The 14,098-nt window shown below is 43.9% G+C and overlaps 2 pseudogenes; one reads left to right on the top strand and one right to left on the bottom strand.

The window, feature by feature from the left end:
* Window positions 1–6,651: 6,651 nt before the first annotated feature.
* LOC134953871 (5S ribosomal RNA) lies at window positions 6,652–6,770 on the bottom strand (annotated as a pseudogene).
* Window positions 6,771–8,107: 1,337 nt separating this feature from the next.
* On the top strand, window positions 8,108–8,226 carry LOC134952862 (5S ribosomal RNA; annotated as a pseudogene).
* Window positions 8,227–14,098: the final 5,872 nt, after the last annotated feature.

Consider the following 14,098-nt stretch of genomic DNA (forward strand, 5'->3'; position numbering starts at 1 on the left):
GAAATGTTATGGATTTAGCTTGGGCTAAGGCTTTAGGCGGTCCACAGATACCCTTAGATAGACGTATCACCATGCACGGCTTGGATGGGGGTCCGCTTTCCAATGGGGTTATTACTCACCGCACACCTCCAGTATTGCTGACAGTGGAGGCCCTACATTCAGAAGAAATAGAATTTTACCTTACACATTGTCCGGCAGTTCCAGTAGTTTTGGGTCACCCCTGGCTTGCCTTTCATAATCCCACCATAGATTGGCGGTCTGGGGAGATTTCCCAATGGGGTCCCTTTAGTGTTAAGGAGTGTATTTCCCATCCAGTCCGGGTTGCGGTAGTTACCCCAGAACTTATTCCTTTGGAATATCAGGACTTTGCTGATGTTTTCTCCAAGGGCAATGCGGACGTTCTGCCTCCCCATCGGTCCTATGATTTAGTTCCCGGGGCCACTTTACCTAAGGGGAGATTATATGCCCTCTCCGGGCCAGAAACCATGGCCATGGATAATTATATCCAGGAAAGCCTAAAAAAAGGCTTCATTAAGCCCTCGAAATCTCCTTTGAGTGCAGGATTCTTTTTTGTTGAGAAAAAAGATGGATCGCTCAGACCATGTATTGATTTTCGGGCTCTGAATAAAATTTCTGTTAAAAGCACCTACCCTTTGCCTTTGATTTCAGTACTTTTTGATCAGTTACGCTCGGCCGTTATCTTCTCAAAAATCGATCTTAGAGGAGCTTACAATCTCATCCGAATAAGATCTGGGGATGAGTGGAAGACGGTTTTCAGCACACAGTCGGGTCATTATGAATACCTGGTGATGCCCTTTGGGCTGTCAAATGCTCCTGCGGTATTTCAAGACCTCATCAATGATGTTCTTCGTGACTTTCTTGGAAAGTTCGTTGTCGTTTATTTAGACGACATTTTGATTTATTCTGAGTCTATGGAACAACATATTACCCATGTGCATCTGGTTCTTCAAAAACTACGGGAGAATCATTTATACGCAAAACTAGAGAAATGTGATTTTCACATCACGGAAGTGTCCTTCTTGGGGTATATTATTTCTCCCCAGGGATTTTTCATGGAACCGAAAAAACTCCAGGCCATCCTTAATTGGGCGCAACCCACAAATTTAAAAGCAATTCAGCGCTTTTTAGGGTTTGCAAACTATTATAGGCGGTTCATTCATACCTTTTCTGATTTGGTCGCTCCTATAGTAGCATTGACTAAAAAAGGAGCGGACCCTTCCAATTGGTCGCCTGCAGCCGAGTCTGCCTTTCGGGACTTAAAGCAGGCCTTTGTCTCGGCTCCTGTTCTCAGGCACCCTAACCCGGAGCTCCCCTTTATAGTCGAGGTAGATGCCTCAGAGGTTGGAGTGGGGGCTATCCTATCTCAGGAAGATCCGGAGTCTCAGGAATTACACCCTTGTGCCTTCATGTCCAGGAAATTCTCCTCCGCAGAATCCAACTATGACGTTGGTAATCAAGAATTGCTGGCAGTTAAATGGGCTTTCGAGGAGTGGAGGCATTGGCTGGAGGGAGCTAGGCATACCATTACAGTGTTTACTGACCATAAGAACCTGCAGTATATTGAGTCAGCTAAACAGCTTAATGCTCGGCAGGCACGTTGGGCATTGTTTTTTACTCGTTTCAGGTTTATTATCACCTTCAGGCCCGGTTCCAAAAATACTAAAGCTGATGCCCTGTCACGTTGTTTTCTTCCGGTTCACAATAACCATCCTGCTACTACCCCTATAGTTCCATCATCTGTCATCCGGGCAGGCCTCACACAGGATTTATTTACTCAGTTAGTCCAGTTTCAACAGCAGGCTCCTAAACTTACTCCTGCTGATCGTCTCTTTGTCCCTGAATTTCTGAGAGGCACTGTTTTAGCTGAGTTTCATGACAACAAAGTCTCTGGTCATCCAGGTATCACTAAGACCTTGGAGTTAGTCTCTCGCTCGGTGTGGTGGCCTAGTCTTTCTAAAGATGTAAGGGAATTTGTCCATTCCTGTCAGGTTTGTGCACGGCATAAGGTTCCTTGTTCATTGCCGATCGGGCAACTCGTACCTTTAGCCGTTCCTCTCAGGCCATGGTCACATATATCCATGGATTTCGTGGTGGACCTTCCTCTTTCAGCCGGATTTCGAGTCATTTGGGTGGTAGTAGATCGTTTTAGTAAGATGGCTCATTTCATTGCTCTTCCCCGATTACCCTCTGCTCAAGGGTTGGCAGTCTTGTTTCTCCGTCATGTGTTCAGGCTCCATGGGTTGCCCAGGGATATTGTCTCTGATCGGGGCCCGCAATTCATTGCTCGTTTCTGGAAACGTTTTTGTGCCTCATTAAATATGAAACTCTCTTTAACATCTGGGTACCATCCACAATCTAACGGAAAACCGAACGAGTTAACCAGTCATTAAAACAGTATTTACGGTTGTATTTGGCCAAACCCCAGAATGATTGGTCTGAATTTCTTCCTTTAGCCGAATTTGCTTATAATAACTCTTGTCATTCTTCCACCAAGGAGTCCCCATTCTTTTCGGTCTTTGGCTTTCATCCTAGAGCCAACTCTTTTTTTCCTCATTCTCCAGTCTCCTCGTTGACCTTAACCTTCCATCTCAGAACAATGTGGAGAAAGGTGCACCTTGCCTTGAGAAAAGCTGCCTTCCGAGAAAAGAAATTTTCTGATAGGCTCCGACGTCCTTGCACTTTTAAGGTGGGAGATAAGGTATGGTTGTCAACTCGCAACATCAAGCTCCGACAACCCTCGGCTAGATTGGGACCCAAATTTATTGGACCATTCCTTATCATTAAGAAGGTCAACCCAGTTGCTTTTCGGCTACGCTTGCCGAGATCTCTCAAAATTGGTAATACATTTCACTGTTCTCTTTTGAAACAGTATTTTTCTTCCAGGAGATTTCCTCGGAGGACTTCCCAGGGTAGATCTCCGTTGGATGTTCAGGGGCAACAAGAGTTCTTGGTGGAGAAGGTTTTAGATTCTAAGCTTTCTCGGGGTCGGCTCTATTTTTTGGTCTACTGGAAAGGTTATGGCCCTGAAGAAAGATCTTGGGTGTTGGATAAGGATTTACATGCTCCTAAGCTTAAGAGGATATTCTTTCAGGAGTTTCCTCAGAAACCTGGCTCTAGGGGTTCTTTAACCCCTCCTCAAGGGGGGGGTACTGTTAGGTTCGGCGGTCTTCGGCCGTGCCCTGACTGAGCAGCGGTCACGGCCGCCGTGCCTCTCTCCTTCCCTGTCCCCGCACGGTGCCTAGCAACGCCAGGACGCCGTGCGCACGATAGCCGCCGGGTACATGGCAACGCAGGACGCCGTGCATGCAGGGCTGCCGGGTGCATAGCAACGGGGACGCCATAGGTGGACCGCGTTCCCCGTTGCTAAGAATAGTTAATTAGGTTGCTCGTGCAGCAGGGCAGCTGCACGGCAACTAGTAATTAGGGTCTGGGGGCTGGTCCTGCTGGCCCTCCTGTTATTGGCCAGCAGGGCCTTTTTATGTGAGCCAGCACACTGCAGCCCCGCCGGTGATAGCTTCTTGTATGCTGTTCCTGCCTTGCAGAACTCTGTTCCTGTCAGCCGTGTTTGGTGAATCATGCTCCCTGCCCTCTGGTACTTTGGAGGTCCGAAGCCGGTCCTGGGAATCCTTCTAGTCCTTGCGAACCTGTTTCTGTCATCTGGGGTTCTCGCCCTGTTTCGTGAGTAGCGGCTTCTGCCGCGTGTTGCGGCCTATGCCGCTTAGTGTTTACTTCACTGTGAATTGGTGCATTTGCGGAGGTTTCCGCTTTCACTGTCCTCCCCGGAACTCGGCGGTGCCGTGTGGGGGAGTGGACAGTGGTTTCTTTGTAGTTCTTTTCCTTTGGCCGCACATACGTTTAGTTTTTAAGTAGTTTATAGCCCCTAGAATGGTTGTTTCAGTTAGAGGTCCCCTTGTTATTACCCTGTCTCAGTTCACGCCTTGTCTCTCTTTAAGACCTGAGGGGGCATCGGAGTTGGGCAGACCTAATCCGCCCTTCAAACGCGGCTGCCATGGGCCCAAGAAACCATAGTCGTTCAGGCGTGAATTGATAACACGGGTAAGACAACGGAGGTAGGGTGCTAGGGGCTATTTCCTTCCCATTTCCCAATCCCAGCATTCCGTCTTGGTGCTCAGGACTCACTACATAAGATCTCCCCTGTCCTGAGCATCAGGATCGTAACACTCCGTACCACTGATCATTGTCTTGTACTGCATTGTGGTGCTCAGTAATACTACAGTACATTACTAATATACTAGTCCAGACTCCAGTGTCTTGTTCTGCATCTTGCTGCTCAGTGTCAGTTCCCTTATCATCATCAGTGCTCAGTAACACTGCACATTGTCTTGTGCTGCATTGTGGTGCTCAGTAATACTACAATACATTACTAATACAGGTTGAGTATCCCATATCCATATATTCCGAAATACGGAATATTCCGAAATACGGACTTTTTTGAGTGAGAGTGAGATAGTGAAACCTTTGTTTTTTGATGGCTCAATGTACACAAACTTTGTTTAATACACAAAGTTATTAATAATATTGTATTAAATGACCTTCAGGCTGTGTGTACAAGGTGTATATGAAACATAAATGAATTGTGTGTATGTAGACACATTTAGTTTAATGCACAAAGTTATAAAAAATATTGGCAAAAATTACCTTCAGGTTGTGTGTATAAGGTGTATATGTAACATAAATGCATTCTGTGCTTAGATTTAGGCCCCATCACCATGATATCTCATTATGGTATGCAATTATTCCAAAATACGGAAAAATCCGATATCCAAAATACCTCTGGTCCCAAGCATTTTGGATAAGGGATACTCAACCTGTATACTAGTCCAGTGTCTTGTGGGGCAGTACGGATGGTGTAATGGTTAGCACTATTGCCTCACAGCACTGAAGTCATGGGCTCGACTCCCACCATGGCTCTAACTGTGTGGAGTTTTAATATTCTCCCCGTTCTTGCGTGGGTTTCCTCCAGGTACTCCGGTTTCCTCCCACAATCCAAAAATATACTGGTAGGTTAATTGGAACCCAACAAAATTAACCCTAGCATGAATGTGTGCACGTGATTGTAAGCTCCACTGGGGCAGGGACTGATGTGATTGGGCAAGTATTCTCTCTGTAAAGTACTGCGGAATATGTGTGCGCTATATAAATAACTGGTAATAATAATAATAATAATAATAATAATAATAATCTTGCTGCTCAGAGTCAGTTCTCAGTATTATCATCATCAGTGCTCAGTACCACTGATCATTGTCTTGTACTGCATTGTGGTGCTCAGTATACTACAGTACATTACTAATATACTAGTCCAGTGTCTTGTTCTGCATCTTGCTGCTCAGTGTCAGTTCTCAGTATTATCATCATCAGTGCTCAGTACCACTGCTCATTGTCTTGTGCTGCATTGTGGTGCTCAGTATACTACAGTACATAACTAATATACTAGTCCAGTGTCTTGTGCTGCATCTTGCTGCTCAGTGTCAGTTCTCAGTAGTATCATCAGTGCTCAGTACCACTGCTCATTGTCTTGTGCTGCATTGTGTTGCTCAGTAATACTACAGTTCATTACTAATATACTAGTCCAGTATCTTGTGCTGCGTCTTGCTGCTGTAGGGTGCTGTGGTTGTGTCCTGTCACTGTGCATAGGTCATCATCATTCCAATCACAGGTGTATCTGGTGCCTATCTAGTGGTATCTAATTCCAGACATTACCGCCGTCTAATTCCAGATATATTACTGGCATATAATTCCACACATTAAAAAATAGAGAACAAAAATGTGGAGGGTAAAATAGGGAAAGATCAAGATCCACTTCTACCTAGTGCTGAAGCTGCTGCCACTAGTCATGGCAGAGACGATGAAATGCCATCAACGTCGTCTGCCAGTCCGATGCCCGATGTCATAGTAGAGAGCATGTAAAATCCAAAAAACAAAAGTTTCATAAAATGACCCAAAAATCTAAATTAAAATCGTCTGAGGAGAAGCGTAAACTTGCCAATATACCATTTACAATTGTATATAGGGGGGTACACCGCACAGGAGAATATAAGGCTGGATATTTATAATTACCAAGAAACAATAATAAAGTAGGAGAAGGCAAACTTTTCCAATAATAGTTATATTTGGTGGTGCACCCTGAGTCAGTATGAAACGTTTAGCAACAAGGGAGAAAAGAAGACTCTTTTGTGGGTGCACTCTTAAATGATTCGTATTGAAAATGAGATAGTTAAAAATATTCAATTTTATTCATGTCACAAAATAAAACATAAAGTAGTTGGACATATATTAAAGAGAAGAACACACATAAAAAGTAATAAATCAATAGTGCCAATGAATATTGGATAATGATTGTGAGCTGTCCGAGTTAGATCATGTTTACAATCAAACAATAGGTCCACAACTTTGAATCCAAGATCTGCCTGTGACAGAGAGATATATGATATAAACTATACACAACTTATAATTGCTTCAATTAGTAGTGAATGGACAATTCTAAATACATCTGTTGAAGATTGATGGGTCAGATCACTAATTATCTGGGTGGAGAGGGGAAAGAGAAGAATATGATACGAAAGGTGAATCTGCTGTCAGCGTTAGACATGGAGCACAAATGCCAAAAGATTTCTACTACACCGAGTATTCCTCAAAAGTCTCCTATTTGAGTACTGACCCAGCCCAACACTGATTAGCTTCTAAGATCGGTTGGGTTCGGGCGTTTCCAGTGTGGTATGATAGTAGAAATATATATATATGTAAACAACAAGAAAAAATAGCGCCACTTGTGGTAGGTTGGCCCTCACTGCAAATGTAAAATGTATGTCCAAATTTTACACTCCCTTGGTACAAAGGGTGTCAGCTGGCCCCAAAAATAAAAACAGCAGTGGTAAATTGCTGTAAAAAATGTTGTAAAAAGCCAAGAAATTGATGAAGTCCTGAAGGACGAAACGCGTTGGGCACTCCATGATCTTTCTCAGACCTACCTCCTGTACCTAAGATAAGCATTTTTTTTATATATATACTACCAATTGATATGCACCTTGTACCTTTTTTTATTCCTTCTACTTTGTACTCCATTTTTATATTAATTGTTGTGTTTTATGAATTTTTTATAAACCACAGTGTATTACCCTCCCCCTCCTTTTTATCGTGCAAAAATAAATACGTCTTTTTTATATACAATCCTTTTTACGTTCCTTTAATATAGACACCATTGGTCGCTCGCACCCAATTTCTTGGCTTTTTACAACATATATATATATGTACCGATAACCTTGTGCTCTAGAATCACTGATGAGAGTTCACGAAAATTTTGGGGAAATAAGAAAGGGTAGGGGGCCCTGGGAGGAGAGCTATGAAGGTGGATCTGCTGCCATTGTTAGACAGGAAGACCCCTGAATCAATGGTGAGAGTCCCATAGGTATACACTCCGTTGAGCAGCGCAACAAAAAAAATAAGTAAAATAAAAATACCAACTTGGTATATATCTTTTTTAGACCATTATTGGTTAACCATTGTTTATCTAATATATTGTGCATAAATGTTTATTCATTTGCATAAAACCTGTATCTTTGGAAGCGTATGAGGTTTTCAATCCTCCTCTCATTACAAGGTATTTTGTACCTGATAACCTCATCACTATCTGATATTTATAACTAAACATTACTTTGTATACAGATCGCAGCAGTCTCTCATCAGGAGAATATTATAGTCATCATATATTTTTTTTGTTGAGCTGCTCAACGGAGTGTATATCTATGTATGTACTCCACACGGAGTGATACCTTATATGTACTCCATGATCAGTACATATCATACATAGATTGAAATTCATCATCAAAATTGATTGTTCCCCTGTATCCAATCCCACATCCCACTTATCTCTGTGTGGTTCTTTTACCTTCACTATCTTTCGGGACTCTCACCATTGATTCAGGGGTCTCCCTGTCTAACAATGGCAGCAGATCCCCCTTCATAGCTCTCCTCCCAGGGCCCCCTACCCTTTCTTATTTCCCCAAAATTTTCGTGAACTCTCATCAGTGATTCTAGAGCACAAGGTTATCGGTACATATATATATTTTTCTACTATCATACCACACTGGAAACGCCTGAACCCAACCGATCTTGGAAGCTAATCAGTGTTGGGCTGGGTCAGTACTCAAATAGGAGACTTTTGAGGAATACTCGGTGTAGTAGAAATCTTTGGACATTTGTGCTCTATGTCTAACGCTGACAGCAGATTCACCTTTTGTATCATATTCTTCTCTTTCCCCTCTCCACCCAGATAATTAGTGATCTGACCCATCAATCTTCAACAGATGTATTTAGAATTGTCCATTCACTACTAATTGAAGCAATTATAAGTTGTGTATAGTTTATATCATATATCTCTCTGTCACAGGCAGATCTTGGATTCAAAGTTGTGGACCTATTGTTTGATTGTAAACATGATCTAACTCGGACAGCTCACAATCATTATCCAATATTCATTGGCACTATTGATTTATTACTTTTTATGTGTGTTCTTCTCTTTAATATATGTCCAACTACTTTATGTTTTATTTTGTGACATGAATAAAATTGAATATTTTTAACTATCTCATTTTCAATATGAATCATTTAAGAGTCTTCTTTTCTCCCTTGTTGCTAATATACCATTTACGACACGGAGTGGCAAGAAACGGCTAAGGCCCTCTCCTATGTTCCTCATGACTAGTGGTTCAGCTTCACATGACGATTGAAGAACTCATCCTCCCGCTAGAAAAATGAAAAGAGTTAAGCTGGCAAAAGCACAGCAAAGAATTGTGCGTTCTAAATCACAAATCCCCAAGGAGAGTCCAAATGTGTCGGCGGTTGTGATGCCTGACCTTCCCTAAACTGGACGGAAAGAGGTGGCGCCTTCCACAATTTGCACGCCCCATGCAATTGCTGGAAGGAGCACCCACAGTCAAGTTCCTGATATTCAAATTGAAGATGTCACTGTTGAAGTACGCCAGGATGAGGATATGGGTGTTGCTGGCGCTGAGAAGGAAACTGATGAGGAGGATTCTGATGGTGAGGTGGTTTGTTTAAGTCAGGCACCCGTGGAAACACCTGTTGTCCATGGGATGATTAAGGTCATTGACATGCCTGGTCAAAATAACAAAAAAATCACCTCTTCGGTGTGGAATTATTTCCACAGAAATGCGGACAACAGGTGTCAAGCCATGAGTTGCCTTTGTCAAGCTGTAATAAGAAGGGGTAAGGACGTTAACCACCTAGGAACATCCTCCCTTATACGTCACCTGGAGCGCATTCATCAGAAGTCATTGACAAGTTAAAAAACTTTGGGTGACAGCGGAAGCAGTCCACTGACAACTAAATCCCTTCTCCGTCTTGTACCCAAGCTCCTGCAAACCACACCACCAACTCCCTTAGTGTCAATTTCCTCCTTAGACAGGAACAGCAATAGTCCTGCAGGCCATGTCACTGGCAAGTCTGACGAGTCCTCACCTAACTGGGATTCCTCCGATGGATCCTTGAGTGTAACGCCTACTGCTGCTGGCGCTGCTGTTGTAGCTGCTGGGAGTCGATCGTCATCCCAGAGGGGAAGTCGGAAGACCACTTGTACTACTTCCAGTAAGCAATTGACTGTCCAACAGTCCTTTGCGAGGAAGATAAAATATCACAGCAGTCATCCTGTTGCAAAGCGGATAACTCAGGCCTTGGCAGCTGTGTTGGTGTTAGACGTGCGTCCGGTATCCACAGTTAGGAGAATTGCTTGAGGTATTGTGTCCCCGGTACCAAGGGGGTCATTCCGAGTTGTTCGCTCGCAAGCGGATTTTAGCAGATTTGCTCATGCTAAGCCGCCGCCTACTGGGAGTGAATCTTAGCATCTTAAAATAGCGAACGATGTAATCGCAATATTGCGATTACACACCTCGTAGCAGTTTCTGAGTAGCTCCAGACTTACTCGGCATCTGCGATCATTTCAGTGTTTGTCGTTCCTGGTTTGACGTCACAAATACACCCAGCGTTCGCCCAGACACTCCCCCGTTTCTCCAGCCACTCACGCGTTTTTTCCGGAAACGGTAGCGTTTTTTCCCACACGCCCATAAAACGGCCTGTTTCCGCCCAGTAACACCCATTTCCTGTCAATCACATTACGATCGCCAGAACGATGAAAAAGCCGTGAGTAAAATTCCTAACTGCATAGCAAATTTACTTGGCGCAGTCGCAGTGCGGACATTGCGCATGCGCATTAAGCGGAAAATCGCTGCGATGAGAAGATTTTTAACGAGCGAACAACTCGGAATGACCCCCCAAATCCCATCTAGGTTCCATTTCTCTAGGCAGGCGATACCGAGAATGTACACAGACATCAGAAAAAGAGTCACCAGTTTCCTAAAAAATGCACAAGTGGAGAAGGGCAGACTAAGGACTATATGACTGTGACAGCCCACTGGGTAGATGTATTGCCTCCCGCAGCAAGAACAGCAGCAGCGGAACCAGTAGCAGCATCTCGAAAATGCCAACTCATTCCTAGGCAGGCTATGCTTTGTATCACTGCTTTCCATAAGAGGCACACAGCTGACAACCTCTTACGGAAACTGAGGAACATCATCACAGATTGGCTTACCCCAATTGGACTCTCCTGGGGATTTGTGATATCGGACAACGGCACCAATATTGTGCGTGCATTTCATGCAGGTAAATTCCAGCACATCTCATATTTGCACATACAATTAATTTAGTGCTGAATAACTTTTTTTTAAAATGACAAGGGCGTGCAGGAGATGCTGTCGGTGGCCCGAAGAATTGCGGGCCACTTTCGGCATTCAGCCACCGCGTGCCGAAGACAGGAGCACCAGCAAACACTCATGAAAATTCCCTGCCATCAGCTGAAGCAAGAGGTGGTAACAAGGTGGAATTCAACCCTCTATATGCTTCAGAGGATGGAGGAGCAGCAAAAGGCCATTCAAGCCTATACATCTACCTACGATGTAGGCAAAGGAGGGGAATGCACCTAACTCCAGCACAGTGGAGAATAATTTCCATGTTGTGCAAAGTTCTCCAACCCTTTGAACTTGCCACACGTGAAGTCAGTTCAGACACTGCCAGCCTAAGTCAGGTCATTCCCCTCATCAGGCTTTTGCAGAAGCAGCTGGAGAGATTGAAGGAGGAGCTAAAATGGAGCGATTCTGCTAGGTATGTGGGACTTATACCAGGATTCACGGGTGGTCAATCTGTTGAAATTAGAGCACTAAATTTTGGCCACTGTGCTCGATCTTAGATTTAAAGCCTACGTTGTGTCTCTCTTTCCAGCAGACACAAGTCGGCAGATGTTCAAAGACCTGCTGGTGAGACAATTGTCAAGTCAAGCGGAACGTCACCCGCCAACAGCTCCTCCTTCATTTTCTACCGCCACTGGAGCTGCAAGGAAAAGGATAAAATTTCCAAAAAATACCCACTGGCAGTGATGCAGGGCAGTCAAGAGCAAGTGCTGACATCTGGTCTGGACTGAAGGACCTGCCAACGATTACTGACATGTCATCTACTGTCACTGCATATGATTCTGTCACCATTGAAAGAATGGTGGAGGATTATATGAGTGACAGCATCACTGTAGGCATGTCAGACAGTCCGTACGTATACTGGCAGGAAAAAGAGGCAATTTGGAGGCCCTTACACAAACTTGCTTTATTTTACCTAAGTTGCCCCCCTCCAGTGTGTACTCCGAAAGAGTGTTTAGTGCAGCCGGTCACCTTGTCAGTGATCGGCGTAGGAGGTTAATTTCAGAAAATGTGGAGAAGATGATGTTCATCAAAATGAATTATAATCAATTCCTCCGTGGAGACATTTACCAGCATGTGCCTCCAGAAAGTACACAGGGACCTGTGATTGTGGATTCCAGTGGGGATGAATTAATACTCTGTGAGGAGGAGGATGTACACAGTGAAAGGGGTGAGGAATCGGGGGATGAGGATGAGGTGGACATCTTGCCTATGTAGAGCCAGTTTGTGCAAGGAGAGATTAATTGCTTCTTTTTTGGTGGGGGCCCAAACCAACCAGTCAATTCAGCCACAGTCGTGTGGCAGACCCTGTCTATGAAATGATTGGTTTGTTAAAGTGTGCATGTCCTGTTTATACAACATAAGGGTAGGTGAGAGGGCCCAAGGACAATTCCATCTTGCACCTCTTTTTTTTTTTTATCTTTGCATCATGTGCTGTCTGGGGACTTTTTTTTAAGTGCCATCCTGTCTGACACTGCAGTGCCACTCCTAGATGGGCCAGATGTTGTGCCGCCCACTTGGGTCGCTTAGCTTAGTCATCCAGCGACCTCGGTACAAATTTTAGAACTAAAAATAATATTGTGAGCTGTTCTGAATGGACTGGAAATGAGTGGAAATTATGGCTATTGTGGTTAATATTACTATAGGATCAAAATTACCCCCAAATTCTATGATTTAAGCTGTTTTTGAGGGTTTTTTTGAAAAAAAAACACCCGAATCCAAAACGCATCCGAATCCGACAAAAATTCGAAAGGGAGGTTTTTCCAAAATGTGTCCGAATCCAAAACACGACCGTGGAACCGAATCCAAAATCAAAACACAAAACCCGAAAAGTGGCCGGTGCACATCTCTAGTTCTTTCAAATGGAAGGGGGTCGTGTAACATGTCAGACATTAGAATTTGTTGAAAAGTTTATTGCTGAACAGATTTGAAGTAGCAGCCATGGTTCAAAAGTTACAACGCTTTTTTGTTGTAGGTAACTGAAGTTGGCTTTGACAAAAGAGGAGACAATTGAGGTCATTTTGATGTCTGGAAAACGAACGTTGTGTGCTGCATTGAGGGCTGTTCATGAAGGATGCCAAAACCATTGTTGAGTTTGCCACCCAAGAAACATTTCAGAGATTCCAGTCAATGCTGTTGGGAGAGCAGCGCTCTGAACCTACCTCCGTCAGATAGAACAGAGTCAACAGGCATTAGGACCCACCGAGGCTCTAAGCACCACCACTATATATACCTTATATAACATCACTGATATATATATACCATACATACCACCACTTAGGTGCCCAAGCACAGTTTTTGAAACAAAACGGTGTACTTTTTTCTGTGACACTGCCGGTCAGACCGCAGAGTATAATCATACACGTATTTACAAATAGAGATGAGCGGGTTAGGTTCCTCGAGATCCAAACCCCCCCGAACTTCACCTATTTTACACGGTTCCGAGGCAGCCTCGGATCTTCCCGCCTTGCTCGGTTAACCCGAGCACGCCCGAACGTCATCATCCTGCTGTCGTATTCTCGCGAGATTCGTATTGCTTATAAAGAGCCGCGCGTCGCCGCCATTTTCACTCGTGCATTGGAGATGATAGCGAGAGGACGTGGTTGCGTTCTCTCAGTTTCTGTGTTCACTGTTCAGTGTGCTGCAAATATCTGTGCTCAGTGTGCTGCAAATATCTGTGCTCGGTGTGCTGCTAATATCTGTGCTCAGTGTGCTGCAAATATCTACGTTCTCTGCCTGAAAACGCTCCATATCTGTGCTGCATTGTAGGAGGACAGTGCAGAATTTTGCTGACCACCAGTATGTATATATAGCAGTACGGTACAGTAGTCCATTGCTCTACCTCTGTGTCGTCAAGTATACTATCCATATCTGTGCTGCATTGTAGTTATGTGCAGTATATAGCAGAAGGACAGTGCAGAATTTTGCTGACCACCAGTATATATATATAGCAGTAAGGTACAGTAATCCATTGCTCTACCTCTGTGTCGTCAAGTATACTATCCATATCTGTGCTGCATTGTAGTTGTGCGCAGTATATAGTAGTGATGTGCACCGGACATTTTTCGGGTTTTGTGTTTTGGTTTTGGATTCGGTTCCGCGGCCGTGTTTTGGATTCGGACGCGTTTTGGCAAAACCTCACCGAAATTTTTTTGTCGGATTCGGGTGTGTTTTGGATTTGGGTGTTTTTTACAAAAAACCCTAAAAAACAGCTTAAATCATAGAATTTGGGGGTCATTTTGATCCCATAGTATTATTAACCTCAATAACCATTATTTCCACTCATTTCCAGTCTATTC

The sequence above is a fragment of the Pseudophryne corroboree genome, chromosome 8 (assembly GCF_028390025.1).
Source record: "Pseudophryne corroboree isolate aPseCor3 chromosome 8, aPseCor3.hap2, whole genome shotgun sequence".
NCBI classification, from domain to species: Eukaryota; Metazoa; Chordata; class Amphibia; order Anura; family Myobatrachidae; genus Pseudophryne; species Pseudophryne corroboree.